Source organism: Crocodylus siamensis, chromosome 8 (genome assembly GCF_052110815.1).
Source record: "Crocodylus siamensis isolate JL-2025a chromosome 8, ASM5211081v1, whole genome shotgun sequence".
Taxonomy (NCBI): domain Eukaryota; kingdom Metazoa; phylum Chordata; order Crocodylia; family Crocodylidae; genus Crocodylus; species Crocodylus siamensis.
In genome coordinates this window covers 63,478,074-63,495,512 of record NC_143402.1, presented here as the reverse complement: position 1 = coordinate 63,495,512, position 17,439 = coordinate 63,478,074, and the positions used below count along the sequence as shown (strand labels likewise).

General features: G+C 41.9%; 1 protein-coding gene across 5 annotated transcripts in view; it reads right to left on the bottom strand.

Moving 5' to 3' along the window:
• OGFOD3 (2-oxoglutarate and iron dependent oxygenase domain containing 3) overlaps positions 1-17,439 on the bottom strand; it is a 103,469-nt gene that overhangs the window by 35,722 nt on the left and 50,308 nt on the right. The gene's annotated exons all lie outside the window — the stretch shown is intronic.

The window sequence follows — 17,439 nt, the reverse complement described above, 5'->3', positions numbered from 1 at the left end:
CAGAACGATGCTGTTTCACTTAGCCCTAGCAGCCTGGCCCCTTTCTTATAGCAAGCTTATCTAGGTTGCAGTCCACCTCCTGGCCACAAACTAGTCCTTCCCTCAGCTCACCTCTCTCTACTAATGGGACAGCCCCTCAACAGCTAATCACCCACAGCTGGGCTTCTACAACAGGGCTGTCTGCTCCCTCTTAAAGGATAGACCATGCTGTTGCAATGCATTTCTTTAAAACTTATTTGGGGTTCTATTTAGTTGCTATAAGGGCTCATGAACCTGATTATTCTTTTTATATTTCCCAGCTATTTTTGCTATCAGAAACTTAAAACTCCCTTTAAAGAAAAAGGAAAGCTGAGAAACATGATTCCAGAATCTGAGGTTTTTAGAAAAAGAAACACAAGTTATCACAGGAATCTATGCTAAATATTGGAATCTGATTTAAAAATAAGCACTGCAAACCACTAAACACTGGGGTATGAGGGTCTGTCTCCCTTGCACTGTTAGATCCAACTGTAACTGAAGTTTGTCCTAAACATGAGTTTCACCTGCACACAAAAATCTCTAGATCAAGCTAAGTTAAGCTTGAGCTAGCTGGCCTTTTGTCAAGAGAAGTGGGGTTTGGGAAAACTCAAATTCCCAAATCATCAATAAATATTTAGAGTATTTCTGTCTAGGAACGCCCATGCCATGAGACAATTGCATTTCTGCTCTATTTTACACCTGCTGTATTGCAAGAGACATTACAGCAGTTTGTAAAGGTCCCATACATTGGTTAACGGATATCCAGCAAGTTACCTAAAGCAGCAGTATGCACGCAGATCAATCTGTTTTTCCTATGACTTTATTTTATCTAGAAAGGGAAAAAAGGAGAGGAAGATGGAGAAAGTGAGCTTCCTTCTGAATGATATTTGAAAATTTTATCCAAGTCAGTGCATTTTGTTCCAGTCTGGACACATCTACACATGCATATTAATGCATAGCAATAAACTCCAGCACATACGATGCTGGAGTTTATTGCTCCTGGGCACCACATTTATTACACATGCACCCAGGACTGCAGCACACTGAGCCAGGTTGGGGCAGCCCCAGCTGGCAGGGAGGTGAGGGGAGGTCAACCTGCCAGCCTGGGGCTGCTCCAACCTGGATCAACATGCTGTAGAGGGGCTGGCTGGGGTGTGACAGTGCTTCAGTACAGGGATAGCCAGCAGGCAGCCCCCACACTGAAGCATCCTCATGCCCCAGTCAGTCAGGTCATCATCTACACCCGCATTGCTGCACATGAAAAAACTGCAGCAGGATAGTACTAGTATTTGTAAGTGCTAACCTGCTGCGGTGTTTATTAATTTCCCGCAGCCTAATAGGGCCACATGTGTAGATGCTGAGACTTTTACTGCAGAGCTAAGTAGGCAACTCTGCAGTAAACGTCTTGTGTAGATACGTCCTCTGCACCGTGACTAAGACTTAGCAGAGTTCCAAGACAAAATGCAGGTTTTCCAATGTTCCGTGGAAACCACCACACTGTATTTCGCTTTCCTTCTTCCAAGACTCCCACCATTGTTTTTTAGGCTGCAGTAGGCACTTGGGAATGAAGGCTGCTGGCAGACGTTAAAAAAAAAAAAAGTACTCTACTGGATGAAGCAGTGCATTACTTCAATTCAGCCCCACAGCATCTGTACAGATTGGGCAATTCAGCAGGGCTTTTTGGCCCTTTTAGCTAAAGTTGATTCAATTAGTTAAAGTGCCAAAAAAGCCTCACTAAAGCACCCGATCTTTATAGATGTTGGGTAAGCTGGGTCCAGCTAAGGCACTGCCTGTGCTGGGCATGTGCGGGGCTCAGTGCATTGATGTGCTGAGTTTCAGGTAAAGTGCCATGTGGGAGGGGAGGGGAGTGTTAATGACTGCAAGCAGCCTAAAAGAAATGGAACATACAGAGGTGGGTATTAACATCAGTGGAAGTTGAAGATGATCATTTATAAGAATAGGCTCAAAGCTGTCCATTCTCAAGTGGGCTCTGCCATTTCCATAAAGCAGTGGTTCTCTCTACCTTTTTAGAGTTAAGGACACCCTGGATAGCTTTGAGGCACCCCTTGGGAAATGCCAGCTTTAGTTGTTTTTTTTTTTACTACAGAAAATAATAGAGCAGTGTTTTTGTTGCAAAGAACTCAGAAAGACCACAACAAGGGATTTCTATTTGAAATCACTAGGTTTATCTTGTAAATCATGTTTGTAAGTCTAACTGAGCTAACATTGTGTGGCACACTGCAGCACTCTTTAAAGAATCTCAAGGCACCCCAGGGTACCACAGCACACTGTTTGAGAATCACTGCCCTAAGGCAGTTATACATTTATAGGACTTATTTTTACACCTTGTAAGCTATCCCTTTTCTGTCATCTGGTTCCAGGGAAAAGCATGGTACAAAAGAATGCAAGGTTCAGAGAGAAAGGACAGCAGATTCTTCTACACCTGACCTAGCACTGGACACAGCCAGTACTCCAGAATAAAAGTAACATAATTCTCAGCAAGTTACATATTGACAAGCAGCACAAAAGGAAATTTAAGAGTAGTTACATTTTCAAAATATTAGATCAGTTTTTTATATGCTCTTTGCAAGAAAATTAATGAAGATTTATGGCTTTTTTTGCTGGTTAGAGACTCAGGCCACATACAGGTGTTATATTTCTACCACAAGAATCTCTCTTTCCCAGTAGAAATTGCCAGCATACAAGCATTCATTCACTTTCTCCTGGAAGAAACACAAACCCCCAGAGAGAAAGATCATCCGGAAGATGTGTAAAAGATCTCCGCTGTGGGAGAGTTTCTCTCACTAGAAAGACACGTATACATCTTTGTTTGACTCGTCCATGACTGGACGGCCTCAAGCAGTAGAGTCCCCCTCCGAATCACAGAGGAGTTGAGCTGCCACTCCCTCCTCGAGTCTTCTTGAGAATAGGATGTCCCTGGTTTGGGGAATGGGCAAAAGGCCACTGGCCCACTGCTCCCTCCACTCTGTTCCCAGAAACCAGGAGCAAAATGGCAGAGCTACTGCCTGTATGTCCCTGCCTACTCCCCAGAGCAGGGGCAACCCAATCTAGGGAATAATCTGGGGCCATTGCCCCACTCCTCACTCCAATCTGGCAGGGGAAGGAGCAGTGGGACAATGCTTCCCGCACTCCCCCAAACTAAGGTAACTGTGGGTCTGGGGAGGGTGCAGGGAATCTTTCCCCACTGCCACCAGAATGGTCTGAGAAAGGGGGCGGGGGCAGGAAGGGGAGAGGGGGCAGCTACAGGCTGGATGATAAAGATAGCAGTGGAAAAACCTCACTGAGATACCTCCGTTTTTCCTGTTCTCTCTCTAAGCCAGACTGTGGTCTCTCATCAATAACTATAAAAGGTAATTATACGTAAAAGCCATTTAAGACATAGTGAATGTTCTACCTTCAGTAGAACAGAGAAGATAAACAGTGCTGCTAGAAATATTAAGCATAACAAGATAGAGATTGTCCACAATGCTGCTTCATTATTTTAAGTAAAAGACAGAATGATAAACTGTGCAAGATTCACTAACTAAAGCATTCACAGATCACTACTATTTCTCTGCAGTATTAGCTTTTTTTCAGACGAAAGAAAAATCGAGGACACTGTCAGATCTAAATAGGCAATAGGTTTATGCATCTGTGGTCAACAGATTTAATCTCTCTGCACTGTATGAACCTGGCTAGGAAAAGTTTCTCAGCACAAGATTATTGACTCAATGTATTTTTTCAATATTTGATGTACATTCAACAGCAACTTCAAATCTGAACATCTCTCTTCCACTGTTCTGCAAGGTCAGTGATTAAAGCTGACCTTCTATAATATCATATTGACAATCAAAATTATAGTGAAAATACCTCAAGTCCCACATAATATTTTAAGGGTAATTACAGTTCCTTTCTAATTATGGGTAGCTTTTCACATCTACTTTTAATGAGAAAAAAGTTGTTAGAGTAAAATTCACAATAGGAAATCTGTTATAAATCATGCAAACATTAATTTTGAAAGGCTTAAGCCATAAGCAAAATTTATCCAAGATGAAACCCAGCACCCCAGGCCAGCAACCTTTTTAAATTTGATTTTGCTGCTTATAAATTCGAACATACATTATTCATCTTTGTGATTACAAGCTTCCCATTCATGCATAACAAAACGTAATTTGTTTTAAGGGGGGAAAAACAAGGTTTCCTGCCAGTCCTTTTTTCCTCCTCAAATTTTAAAAACAAAGACATCACTTAAAGAATTCAATTGCCATCTTTTCAATAATGTATCGCTTTAGGAAACTGCAAGAAGAATGAGTACTCCAAAGACCCTGCATTTGCACCTGCTGATATATGAACATGTAAATGTGATAGCTTTCTCCACAGACAGCTAGTTAGACAAGCAACATCCTATAGAAGTGCAAGAGCTAGATTTTTTTTACATTTTTGCATACATCAATTGTCAGAGGTGGATCAAGGATGGCGGTGCAGTGGTGCGGCTGCATTCCCCTCCCGCAACTTTTGATTCCTGGTCCACCAAAAGTTTAAAATCAACTGTCTGGTAGCAGCAGCAGCATTTTTATTCAGGCAGCAGTGATAAATCAATTTACTTCATGGCTCATAATCTACCTGCTTCCTTCTACATTCTTTTATTCCACAGGTGTTAATGACCTTATCTCCTTTTTAATGGTCTTAATATTCAACTAATCAAAAGAAAGCTAGCCTTTCATCTGCAATTTTGCTGTGTGTTAGCTGCTCCTGGTAATGTAGCTCCTGTTTCACAGCCCTGCAGACTGGTTTTAACTCTAGCTAAAAACATTAACTCAGGTCTGGAAACAACTTTCAGTGAAACACTGGATAATCTGTCAAGATGTTCCAAAAGGCTAGAATTAATTTTACGAATCTGAAAGAGATGTCCATTTAATTCTAATGACTACAAGACTAAAGAAACAACATACTTTGATTATTTTTGTCCAGTCTGTTGCGATTTCCTTTTATACTTAATACAGAATATAGCAAACTAAATCAACCAAACCAACCATATTAAACCAACAAATGTATGTTTGTTCTTGCTCTGATCTTAAACTGAATAATATAACTGTTTTCTCCTAGCTTATTAGTAATGCTTCTAGTTTCTTTTTAAGTTGATAAAAATATACATTGTATTATATATGATGGTGCACTACACCATCTGCATTCCTCTTTTTTAAAATTTTAGCTCCTCCCATGCCACTTGTGCACTCCAACTGGTCTGTATTGTTAGAAAGCTGTACGTATAGTGAAATAAGGAAGAAAGCTCCTTTCATTGCAACATGGAAGGAGTAAGATCTGTTACCTACAACATTTTCTTCAAGACGCTAAGCAGTGATCCTCTTTGATGATTCAAAAGTTTGTCAATATTTTGGAAATTATTCTGTTCTTTGGAGCATTAAAGAAAGAACTTACTCCTCTTTCAAACAATAAAACACGTTCCTTAACATTTGTAGAAAACCAAATCTAAGTTCAGTAAAAGCCCTGTTATCTGGCATTTTACTAACCATCATTTTAATTAACTGGAATTACTGGATGGCCAACCAGACATGGGGGGATTGTTGGGGGAAAACTCGCACATGGCAGCTGCTGCCAACACCCACCACCCTGTCCTGTCACCACCCTGCGTGCAGCTGCCACCACCCCCTCACCCCCCGTGCGGCTCCTGCCGCCCTCCCCCCACCCCACTCCACACCCATCCAGAAACCTCTGTGCCACAGGTAACTGGCGTTTTTAGATTACTGGCACCCCCCCATTCTCCACGCATGACAGAAAACTGGGCTTTTACTGTAGTTCTAAGCAGTAATTAAGTAGAGTAATTTGTTCTACTGAATGGGGAAAACATCAGCAATCATAAAAATACACATTAGCACTCAATGGAAATTGTATGGATGAACAGGCAAGCCGAGTTCTCTTTTTTTTTTTAAATGCTAAAAATATTTAATAGAAATAAAATCTAAGCTTTTGGAGGATACTTGGAAATGCTTCATTGTACACCAGTTTTTGATATCTAGATCTATAGCCTATACACGTTCCCCTTATCAACTGTAGCCTAGAAGCATAAAGTGAAATTTTCCAAGCCTGTATTCCCTATAGGAAGCAGAAAAAGATTAAGATACAAGGCAAGTTGACTGGAGTGAAGAAAATAAATGGCTTTTTCAAAAGCTACAGCAATTGTCTCTCTCACCTTACCATCTTTAAAATGTATTCTAGAAGTTGGCCTGACAACTTCTCTCTTGGAATTTACCTACTTACTCCTGCATAGCTTTGAATTCTAAATTGTGCATTGCCTGTGTTAGCATGACCATTTGGGTACCATGGACTCGCCTGCCACGACTCTGATCTTGTTAAGAAAATGGGGAGGACAGTGATATGATAATTAGTACCCGTGGAAGGACCACGCTCAGTCTATTTTATAACCTCAGTGCTTTTTATTCTTTCTTATTTTACAGAAAACCATTTGGGAGGTAGCAGCTTATCAGGATTGTCCCTGGAGTCATCCTCCCACTCTGCAGAGGACCCCCAACCCCTCAACAAAGATGGTAAAAGTGACAGTGTGCTTCACTAGTTGAGATGCTGTTGACTATTCAGCATCTGCAGGGTCTCCTCCGCATCCTCTGCCCTCCTAAAAGGGGATCTCCAGGCTTCTCAGTCTTGTCTGAGTCCTAGCCCGCTTATCTCAGTAAAAGGAAGAAACAGAAAAGAAAAGTTTTCCTCTGTTCTGCTCCCACTGGGAGCGTCCCACTGTTAATTGTCCAATTAGTGGCTCGTTACAGCCGCCGCCTGCGTCTTTCTCATGGTAGGGGCTCTCCCATGGTAGGGGCTTGCCTTCTCGATCCTCAGCATCCCTCTCCCCTCGGGGTCTGGAGTTACCCAGACTCTTCAGGGGTCTGGGCAGGGGTCGTCCCTCCCGCTGCCCCTTCAGCTCAACATAGCCTCCACAATCTTTAATGCCGGCCGCGGCTCCAGCCTGCAGCAAGGCTCCACTTCTCCCCGCGCTCACCATCTTTCCCGTGGACTGAAGGTAAGCCAAGGTTGGGATTCCAGGATCCCTCTGCTCCCTCTGATCCTGCGCTGGGGTCCCTCTTCCCAGATCCTTCTCTCTGGAGGGTCTCTCTCGCAGCTCCTCTCTCTCTCTCTTTCACTGTGGTGCCCAAAGGCAATAAGTCCGTGCCTCACCACTCTTTTTATGTCTGTTTTGGAGGGCTAATCGCCTAAGCTTGCCTTAGGTGTGTAAACTCCCCCACCTGGCAGGGTTTGTCATCGGGTCAGTCTAGCCCCATCTTACTTCTGTCAGAGTCCCTGTTACAGCCTGAATGGCCATAAAAGTATTCATTTTGTTTAAACATACCCTGATAATTATACTATATATAGATATATATATAAACTCGTGCAAAGTGTTTACAGAACAGAGACAGAACCTAAGATGGGGGCAGGTAGGAATTATGAATTGTATTCATAGAAGAGACATGACAAATATAAAACTTGGTTATGATTAAGTTTCCCCAGATTCTGGACTTTGCCAGTGAGCTGGACCTGTTCTTTATGAAACATTTTTGTCCAAGTGAAGCTAAGAGAGACCACTGGAATACCCACACAGACAGCAACAGAGTGCTATAACTGAGCAAGCCACAGAGTGTCCTCGAAGGACCTGAAGCGTGGGCGTCTGTCCCGGGGAGCCGAGCAATAAACAGGGCTCACCTACATCTCCCGACAAGAGGCACACGAGGCAGAAGGAGGAGCCCGCGCAGCTCATTAGCCGCCTGTGTATCAGATTACGCCCAGCCAGTGATGTCATGGGGGGCTGGCGGCGGTAAAAACGACAGCTGCAGCTGCAAAAGGGGCAGATGGCTCCAGCGAGGAGCAACGCCCAGCCCCGCTGACAAGGGAAGCGGCTGTGAATAACAGGGTGGCAGGAGAGCCAGCAGGGGCTCCAACGGAGCAAGGACAGACCCCGCAGCTGGAAGCAGCCCTGGACATCGCGGGTATTGAAGGCACGGCTACAAGAGATGCGCTGGACCGAAACCCGGAGGGCAGCGCGACCCACACGTGGGGTGCCGGAGACACGGCATGCAGAAGTGGCCGCACTAGACAGGAGAGACTCCAGGAGAGCCCTAAAAGGGGTACAGCCGGGGCGGGCATCGCCAAGTTCCAAGGCAGCAAGTCGGAGGAGGGACCAGGAAGGCAAGGGGCCAAGGATGGGCCAGGAGGGAACCGAAAAGGGTTCGGAATAAGCTGCTCAGCAAGGGGAGTAGCTGAGCAGGTAACTTTTCCTTTTGAAGTTTGAGTTACTGGGTAACCCTGGCTGAAGGGGCACAGCTGGGGCAATGCCCTTATAAAGTAAGGTTAATGGGGTCTCGGTGAGACCAGAGTCTGTACGGGAAGTCCCGCTCGGTGCAGAATGGGGAGTAGGCTAGGAGGGCCGTGGGTCAAGCTGGCTGGTGATCACCATGGCAGGGGTAATGGCCATTTAGGGGCAGACCAGAGGGTGTCATTCTACGGCTGGGGGAACAAGGACTGACGGAGGAAGGACACACTAAAGGTGGCGTGAGGCCGGGGTACAGAGGTGGTGGAGCCCCGTGAAATGACCATCAGGGGATCCTGGGCCATGGAGTGTACCGTGAACGGTACACAGTACACGGAGTGTTCCGTGAACCAACCATTAATACTGAGGAACACCAAGTCGTGGCGGGCGAGAAAGAGGTCAAGGGCGCAGGGAAAAGAGAACTGCTCCAACACCTATGAGACCCCCACAGGTGTGTGACATCTACCTACAGGACCAGAACTGCCCGAGAGCAGGTAATCGAAGCCTGGCGGTCACAGTGTCAAGGGAAAAATTTGTCCAAAAAAAGTACAAATGTTAATTTGGATCTTTCCAGGGACTTTTAAAAAAAAAAAAAGACAACCATTAAAAGAGAAAAAGGATAAAATTAATGATTTCTCTGGAACTCAGAAACAGTGTAGCACTGCATCCATCCTGGACTCTTCTCAACCCCAACAACTGTATCCCAAATCCCATTATCTGTAACTGAGTGGGTGCTTTTTGTAAACCACCTCCGAACCCAAAAGCAACATCATTGTGCAGGGTCTCCGATATATTCTTATTAGTGTTGCAGTCCCCCCCACCCCCACCCCACCCTTTCCCCACTTTCCACCCTCTCACCCCCAGGCTTAGTTGGCTGCATTTTTTCATATGAAACTTACTTACGCTCCCACGCCTACCCTTACCCTCTACTATGTACCCCCTTGCTCAGGTCCTCTGTATTTCCTTCTGCCTTGAACTTTGCAAACTTGAACTTTAACATTTCTTTTAAACTTCAAGAAGACTTTGTATGAAAAAAAAAAAAAAGACAGATGAGATTCAGAGTTGTGAAGCTGACTACACAAGATAGCTTGATATTTCATTGTTTCTTCTTTTAGCTTTTTAGCAAGTTTTATTGATCTAGTGTATACTTATTCAGCATGGCATTTAAAAAGAATATTTTCAACACGTGTGAGCATGCATGTGTATGAGTACATGCATTTTACATACAATGAACCATGTTTAAAGCATAGTTATAAAGTAAGGTATTGAGATACTAGAAAATTAGTTTTGGGATTATCCGTGCAATGTTGCCTAGTCACTGTACCTAGATGTTATAGAAAGGACTGAGCAACATAACACAGTCCTTTCAGCACAACACTATCAGAAATGCTGCAATAGCTGTACCTGGTTTCCAAATAAGCAGACCTAAAGTATAGATAAAGTGGGATACACAGAACTGTTTAAAGGAAAGGGAACATGCCAAAGACAACATTAAGCTTCTCAAGAAGATCTCCAGGGGGAAAAAAAAGCAGCAATAAAATATCCATATATACCAAGGGACAAAAAAATACTAAGAAATGTGGGAAAAGACAAAAAAGGCAATACATAGATAACACCAACAAAGCACTTGAAGGAGATGATAGTAAAAACTGTCAAACCAGCAAGGTTCCAACTGGTAAGTTTGTAACAGTCAGCAGGAACACTAAAGATAAAACAATAAAGATCTAAACCACAAGAAATAATAATAATAATAATAATAATACTACTACAAAAAACAGCAATATTCAGAACACTTTTACAAGATACTAAACTTTCAGACAATACTAAGCAGACCAACCTCACAAGTTACCGATATTGACAAAGAAATCAAATATCCAAAAATTGGATTTAAGAACATATCAAAATCACAAACAACAGTGAAAGAAGATAAAGCTGTTAAAACCTAGAAAAGCAGCAAGTGTAGACAAAATGGTTAGGCAATGTTTAACATGCTAACGATGACAAACACAAAATCACCAAATAATAAAGTCACCAAACAATAAAAATTGCTGTCATTTTCAACAAACATGAAATTAGGAAAAGCCTCCAAAACAAATGGAGAATGGTTAAAAAAAACCCTCATTTTAAATTATTGCAATAAATGGTGGATAACTGGTGAAGTATTTTATTCCTTTTAATGACATGCAAATTCTCCAGCAGCATTATTTCCAGCTAAAACGGCTGAATTTTGACCCTGAAGATCATAAGATGGCTAGATTTCATCCAACAAATAATAATTGGAGAGATTACTGAATGGCAAAACTGATCAAACTTTATAGATTGTATGAATGAATCTAACAACCCCATCATCTTGAAGCAGTATGGTGTGCCAATGAAAATACTGAAATTGTCAAGGGGGGAGTGCAGTAAACATAGATGTGAAATGATGGTTAAACTTTGATACTGATTTGAAACAGTGAGTAATTCTTTAATCTCTCTTGTTTCATAGCTTTTCTCATAAGTAAATAAGAACATAGCACAGGCACTGCATGATTTAACTATACAGTAGAAGATTTAAATATTGCTAATGACAAGGCTCTTTGGTGACAGCTGCATCAACAATCAACTGATTGTCAAGCACCCCAAAGCCATGTTAATAATTAGTTATGAATAAACTAATCTAATGAGAACCTCAGCAACTTCCAACTCAATTGTTATATTAGAAGGCAAAAACAGAACAAGGACCGAGTCACAGTTTATATATACTGATAGTAACGTGAAGCCAGATAGTATAATCACAAAGAAAGATTGACAAGAATTGGCAAAAGAGCAGATGATATTCATCAGCTTAAACATGATACAGACAGTAAAAACCTACAATTTACAGAGCAAACTATGAACCTTCAGTTCAAATACTATTTCCATTTTACCTTATGGATGTGAAAGCGGGAAATTCACAGGTGTATAGAAAGATTTATACACCTGCTTTCAACAGCAAATGTCTAGTTCAAGAAAATTTTAGGTATGTAGTAGAATTAATTCAACAGCTCTATCTCCAAAGTTACCCAGAAAAAAAAAGGAAATCTGTCTGACATACATAAAGAATGAGACTAGAGCATTTTCCATGGAAGCTATATTACTGTACTTACTTGAATACAGGACAACCTTGAATACAAGATGACCCTCACAATAATTAGATTCTATATATGAAAAATGTATAAATTTACTATAATTTTCCAGGAACAGAATCTAATTATTGGAGATCTACCTTGAATTTGTCCCCCTCCCACTGCTACAGCAGGGAAAATAAGTCTGGTTTGTAAGGCCCTTGCCCACTCCTCCAACTTCTTCCCCCACGGCTCCTTCGCCCCCTTACTGTCAGACCTTGCTCTCCCTAGAATGAATGAATTTTTTTCTGGAAATTTTTTTCATTTTCCAGGTCAAATTAGCCATATCAGTTCTGAATGCTTTTGATTGAGCAAAACTCAATTGTTCAAACACCATATGTGGTGCTGCAACTGGCAAGTATCCTCCACCCCAGACTTTTCAGCCTGGGGCTTCACTTGCTTCCAAATCCACCAGCAGGCATCCTACGTGCAGGCCCAAGTGTGGAGGCTTGGGATTCAGATGCCCCCAAGCCTCGCTTGCCCTCAGCCAACAGCAGCAAGAGCAAGCTAGCTAGGGAGGAGTCCCTCATTTCCATAAAGCAGGCATGTAGCCAAGACACTTTATGCATGATATTAGTCCAAAACCAAAAAAGCTTGTGATTTACCATGTTGCTCATTGCTCTGGGCCCCAGCAAAGTCAACAGCATTTCAAGCCACGGTGATCCCACAGTTCAGCACAGCTCAATATGTGTGCGCTCCAAAAAGGATCCATGTGCTAATTGGTGCCCCATTCATGACTGGAACCAGATGTTCTCATCACGGGTCCTAGGATACTCCAAAAATGTATGTGTAGATGAGGCGCAGGGTAACCTGGTCTGGCTCCATCTACCTCATGGAGTTTGGGGCCACACTAATCATATGGAACAGGTTAAGGGGAGGACGGACAACAGAAAAATTCTGGGTAAGCTGTTTAGGCCTCCATCTGGTGATGTTTGCCAGACATTTAAGGTTGGTGAAGAAACAGGAATCACTGGAAATGGGAAAGAAAAACACAGCTAAGCTATGGGAGTGAAGAGGAAGTCAAAATGTAGTAGGGCTCACCAAGACTTGAAAAAGAGTCTGGGCTAAAGTGGACTGGGCACAATCCATTGTGAGAGTGTCTGATCTTACTCTGACCTCTCTGAGTGCTGGCCTGGCGCTGCAATACCTCCAGACCTGGTCCCTCTCAGGGGAGCAGCTGCCCCCCACCTTTTCTTAAGGGCCAGACAAAAAGCACGTTTGCCCATTATGTGCCATGTGTTTTATAGTCATGCTCAGTGTTGGCTGCAATCAACTTTACAGTTGGTTTCCATTACTGAGCACATGCTGCTTTTAGCAGCAGTTTAGTGCTAGACAATGTATCTAATGAGGTGTCCCTGTATGTGAATACAAGGCAAGGGGCTTTCCCCACCATGCTGACTGGGGGGAAAAAAACCTTGCCTTGTAAATACAGCATTAGACTAGGGCTGCATGAAGCGCTGGTCCCTGATTTTTATCAAATTTTATATGATGAATTTAAAAACGTTTTATCTTTGTAGCTGTACCTAAAACACAAAAATCACTCAATCAGTTATACAGTATAGTGATTTGCTTATAAGTGGATGGTTTCTGGTAGCTGGCAAGATGACAAGTGAAATGTGGATGAGAAAAGGAGATGGATGTGAACAGCAAAAATGTAACCTGCCATCTGCTGTGAATGTGAACTGTCTGGATACCATCACAGACTGTTAGACAGCTTTCACAAAGGCAACAGACTCTTCTGCTGAAAATAAATTAGTTTCCATATGACAAGATAACTTTAAATTCTACATGAGGCCTCAGAAGAGGTGTCTGCTGTCAGGGATAACTGACCACATTCATTTTCTGGTGCAAAACAAATGCAGGGGGAAAAAAAAAAAAAAACTTTAAAAAAAAAAGCAGAAGGAACAAAGCTAATGTTCGAACCTATGCAAGAAATCACAGTAATAGGCAAAAATTACATCATAAAAATGTTTCTTAAGGTCTGAAAAAGAGAGAAAAATAAAGAATGCCTATCTACACTTGGATTTCTCAGGTATTCCCTTCACTGCATCACTCATTGCAATTAGTTGTTAACATAACCAGCTTCATCACATTCCTCTTCCAAAACTGCACAAGTCCTATATCTACTCTGACAGCCCCCCAAATCGTACCAACACCACTCACAATAGGTTACTATGCAATTATGAGGATAAGGATCAACACTGATAGCATAACTCCGTCGTGAATTTTTTTCTGTCGGCTTTCACCGAGTTTGGATCATCATACAAGTGCACGTAAGCATTATTCCCACACATCGTTCACGAATGATGTTTTTTCTGTTCTATCAGGTGGCCTAGAAAACACTAAGTCTTCCTGAAGGTAAAGGTACCAAAACCAGTGACTTCATCCCTACCAAGAAACTTCACTAAGGTGAAATTTATCCTAGTGCTGAATGCACAATTAATTCCAATCAGTGCCCTATTTTTAGAGCTTAAAAGCAGAACTGAAGTCATAGGGTACTGGCCTGGATATAATCTTCTCCAGGAATATCCTTATCTAAACCTTAAAAAGGCACTCAGGACTATGAAGTAGATTATAAAATGTACTTGGCTACAAAAAATCTGAGCCTTTGCTCCTAAACTTGGTAGCTACGTATGGAGTGTGAGGAGGGGGAAGCACTGTATTATGGAGAATACCATTCTCTTTCCTTTAAATATGCTCCCTCATTCTGCTTTTGTTGCCTCATTCTACAGGTAAAAATACACATCGTACTGTAGTGAGATGTACTCGAGACATTTACATGGTCCTCTTAAGGCATGTCAAAACTACAGCTGAAACTTTGATATCAGCACAAGCAGCATACCTCAGCTAGTTTTAATCTAGTTAGCGCCGGTAACACTAGCAGTAAAGACGTTATAGGAGGCGCTTTCGCATAGGTTAGCAGCTGAAGTATGTACGTCCTTGTGGGCTTGTACCTGAGTGGCTGGCCCACCCTGAAACACCTTCTGCCAAGGTTTCATTGCTGTTATCCATACTAGCTACATCCAAATTAACTTGGATATACCTACCAGTTATAGTGCAGCATGATGTCTGTGACACGTCCTTGATGGAGAGGGGCAAATTGGACCTCCAGCTTTAACAGAAAAATGTGAATTTTGCCCATAATATCCCTTTTGCCACATGTGTGTCCATACAACTTTCCCTATTCCATATAGTAAGATCTACTCCAGTACAGTTATTAGAAAAGACTTTGTGTTGGCAATATCTCTGTTAGCTAGGGAACTTTATCCGTCTTTAAATGACAGCAGTTGAGGCTAGGTGTCCTGAGCATTGTTCAACAGTTTATTGGATTTGGCCTGTGGATGTAAGACTTTGCTAGTGTTTGGCAATTAGGGCTTCCCCATGGTACAGGCAGGAACTTCTTCCATGCTGCAATGAGGAGAAGCAATGGCATTCAAAACTTCACCTGGAATGTGGCAGGGAGAAGTGTCAGTGGTGGGAGTTTCCCCATTTGTTACAGCGATGGCAGCAGCCACCAGATCTTAGCACCCGCCTGCCCCTGCCCCTAAGCGAGGCCATTCCAGCCTGCAGCTGGAAAAAAAGGTTGCTGACTGCTGGTTTATTTTATACTGTCTTGGTAGCCCCAAGTGCTGATCTACTCATTTTTCACATGATACCTAATGAGACTGTCTCTCATCAAGAATCTAAGGACAAAACAAACACCAGTGATGAGACAATACGAGCAGTTAAATAAGAATTTATTCCTCACCATCCACGCTTTCATTTACATAAGAGCAGAACTGACTGGAGAGAGAGAAAAAAAATCAATCATCAGAACAGAAGAGATCAACCAAAACAAGGACCTTATCAGAAGGGGGAAAACTAGACACTCTCTCTCTGCCACCTCTTAGTTAAGAGCAAGTGTGGAAAGAATCACTTAAAAATCAAAACATGGGGGAAAATAACTGTTGTATTTTTGGTTTGCATGGATCTGTACAAAGAGACTGTGGACTTTGGGGCAAGGGGACACTGAGGTCAGGGGAAAGATAAGCAGCACAGGCTGTTAACACTGGCTGAAAACACTTCGGCTCCAAGAATTAGTGAGATGAATGAAAAACTAATATACTGTAGCAGTCTACATGACCACCCCCAGTGCTAAGGAAAATTCACTGCTAAATAGATACAGTATTTGCAAATAAATAACTCTTCCTAGGTCAGTGCCTTCCTAGGCAAGTTCACTTACTGCCCACCCTCTCAAATTATTCACTGAACATGTTTAATTATTCCAAGCACTGGCATAAATACATTTGATGTGCATCCATTTTCTCACTCAGTACATCTCCACTTACATCTCCTGAAAATTGACAGGAAGCAGCATAGTGCAACCCTCAAACTAATTATCAGTTCTGAATAATCCTCCTACTTTCCGATATAACTTATAAGGACCCTTTTTTGTTTATTATAAATTTGAAGTAACAAATTGTTATGGCATTGTGCTTTTAAAAGCACAGAAAAAAGCACATGAAAAAAAGAGAGGAAACATGTAAAGTGCAGTTCAAAAAACAGGGCTTCTGGATTTGATGGCATCATCCAGAATTCACTGGAGTATCTGATGGAGCTGCCAGCAACCACTTTAGCACCATTTTCATCCTTCAGTAGTTCTTATCAGTACTGATTTGACCAATTTGCATTGCAAAAATCCTCCCTGGATGGGGTCCAGTGTCCATGTTATTCTGTACTTACATTTCCACTCTGAACAACTTTGAGAAACTGGTATGATCATAATTGCTACATCCATGGCTGTATACTTCACCTTGCATTACTTTCCCAATTCATACTGAGGCTGTATCAAGTACTGTAAGCCTGTCACCAAATGTTCTGAGATTCAGTGTAGTGGAGCATCCTTTTTGCTAATCAGTGACAGTTGATAGAGGCTCTCCAGGTCAAAGGTGACCACTAGAATTTGGATAAAATATTCTACCAAACTAAGTCCTTCTAAATACCAGGTATTTTTCATGACATGAAACATTTCTTTAGCTGACTTTAAATCACGGATCCTCAAAGTAATGTGCTTAGAAGCTAACCTACTAGTAACTTGCACCTCTTGAGATTTTAATAATATTTCTGGGTGCTATATATCTTACATCTGGTTCTTCCTCCCCTGGGTGGTACATGATTCTGGAGTAATTCCAGTTTGTGTGTCCCTGTTGAAGTTCAAATTTATTTATCCAACTATACGGTACCTCTCACTTTGAGTTTTTGCTAGTCAGATTTCCTTGGACACAATTAAAAATCAGAACTAAATCTAATGCAAAAACTACTCGGTTCAACCCAATCAAAACTTTAGAGAGACAGTAAGCTATGATCCAACAACTTTTGCTACGTTTATAAGAACCACTCAAATAACTTTCCACTATAAACTAAATCAGATCGTGAAAAAGGTTGTAACATCTCCTCTACAGAACATGCAACAAAACAAAACTTTACTTTGCACATTATGAAATCTAAGCATTTCAGTAATCTATACATTTTGACAGGTGCCTTAAGCGCATCATTCACCTATAAAATAACACTTGCTAGAGCTGGTTGAAGAATTTCCCAAAAGAGCAGCATTCCATCAGAAAATACCAGTTTGATAAAACTGAAGTATTCTGCAGGTTAAATCCATTTCATCAAGACTACTGAAAAATCAGATGGGGCACCTAACTGGTTACCTTCCACCCTGGTTGACCAGGGTTCTAGGGCTCCTAAATGGGGACCAGCATGATGGAATTACAAAAAGAAGTGATCCAGATCTGGACTGCCAATAAAAGATGATTTGGTTTATTCTTCATCCAAGTTTCTTTAACTGAAAAAATTTTTATAGATCCAGCCTACAAACATTTTCCAACCATGATTAGTATATGGTCTGGAACACTTTGATGCTCAGTCTCCAAAGCCAGTTAATATCAAGAGGAAATGTTCTGC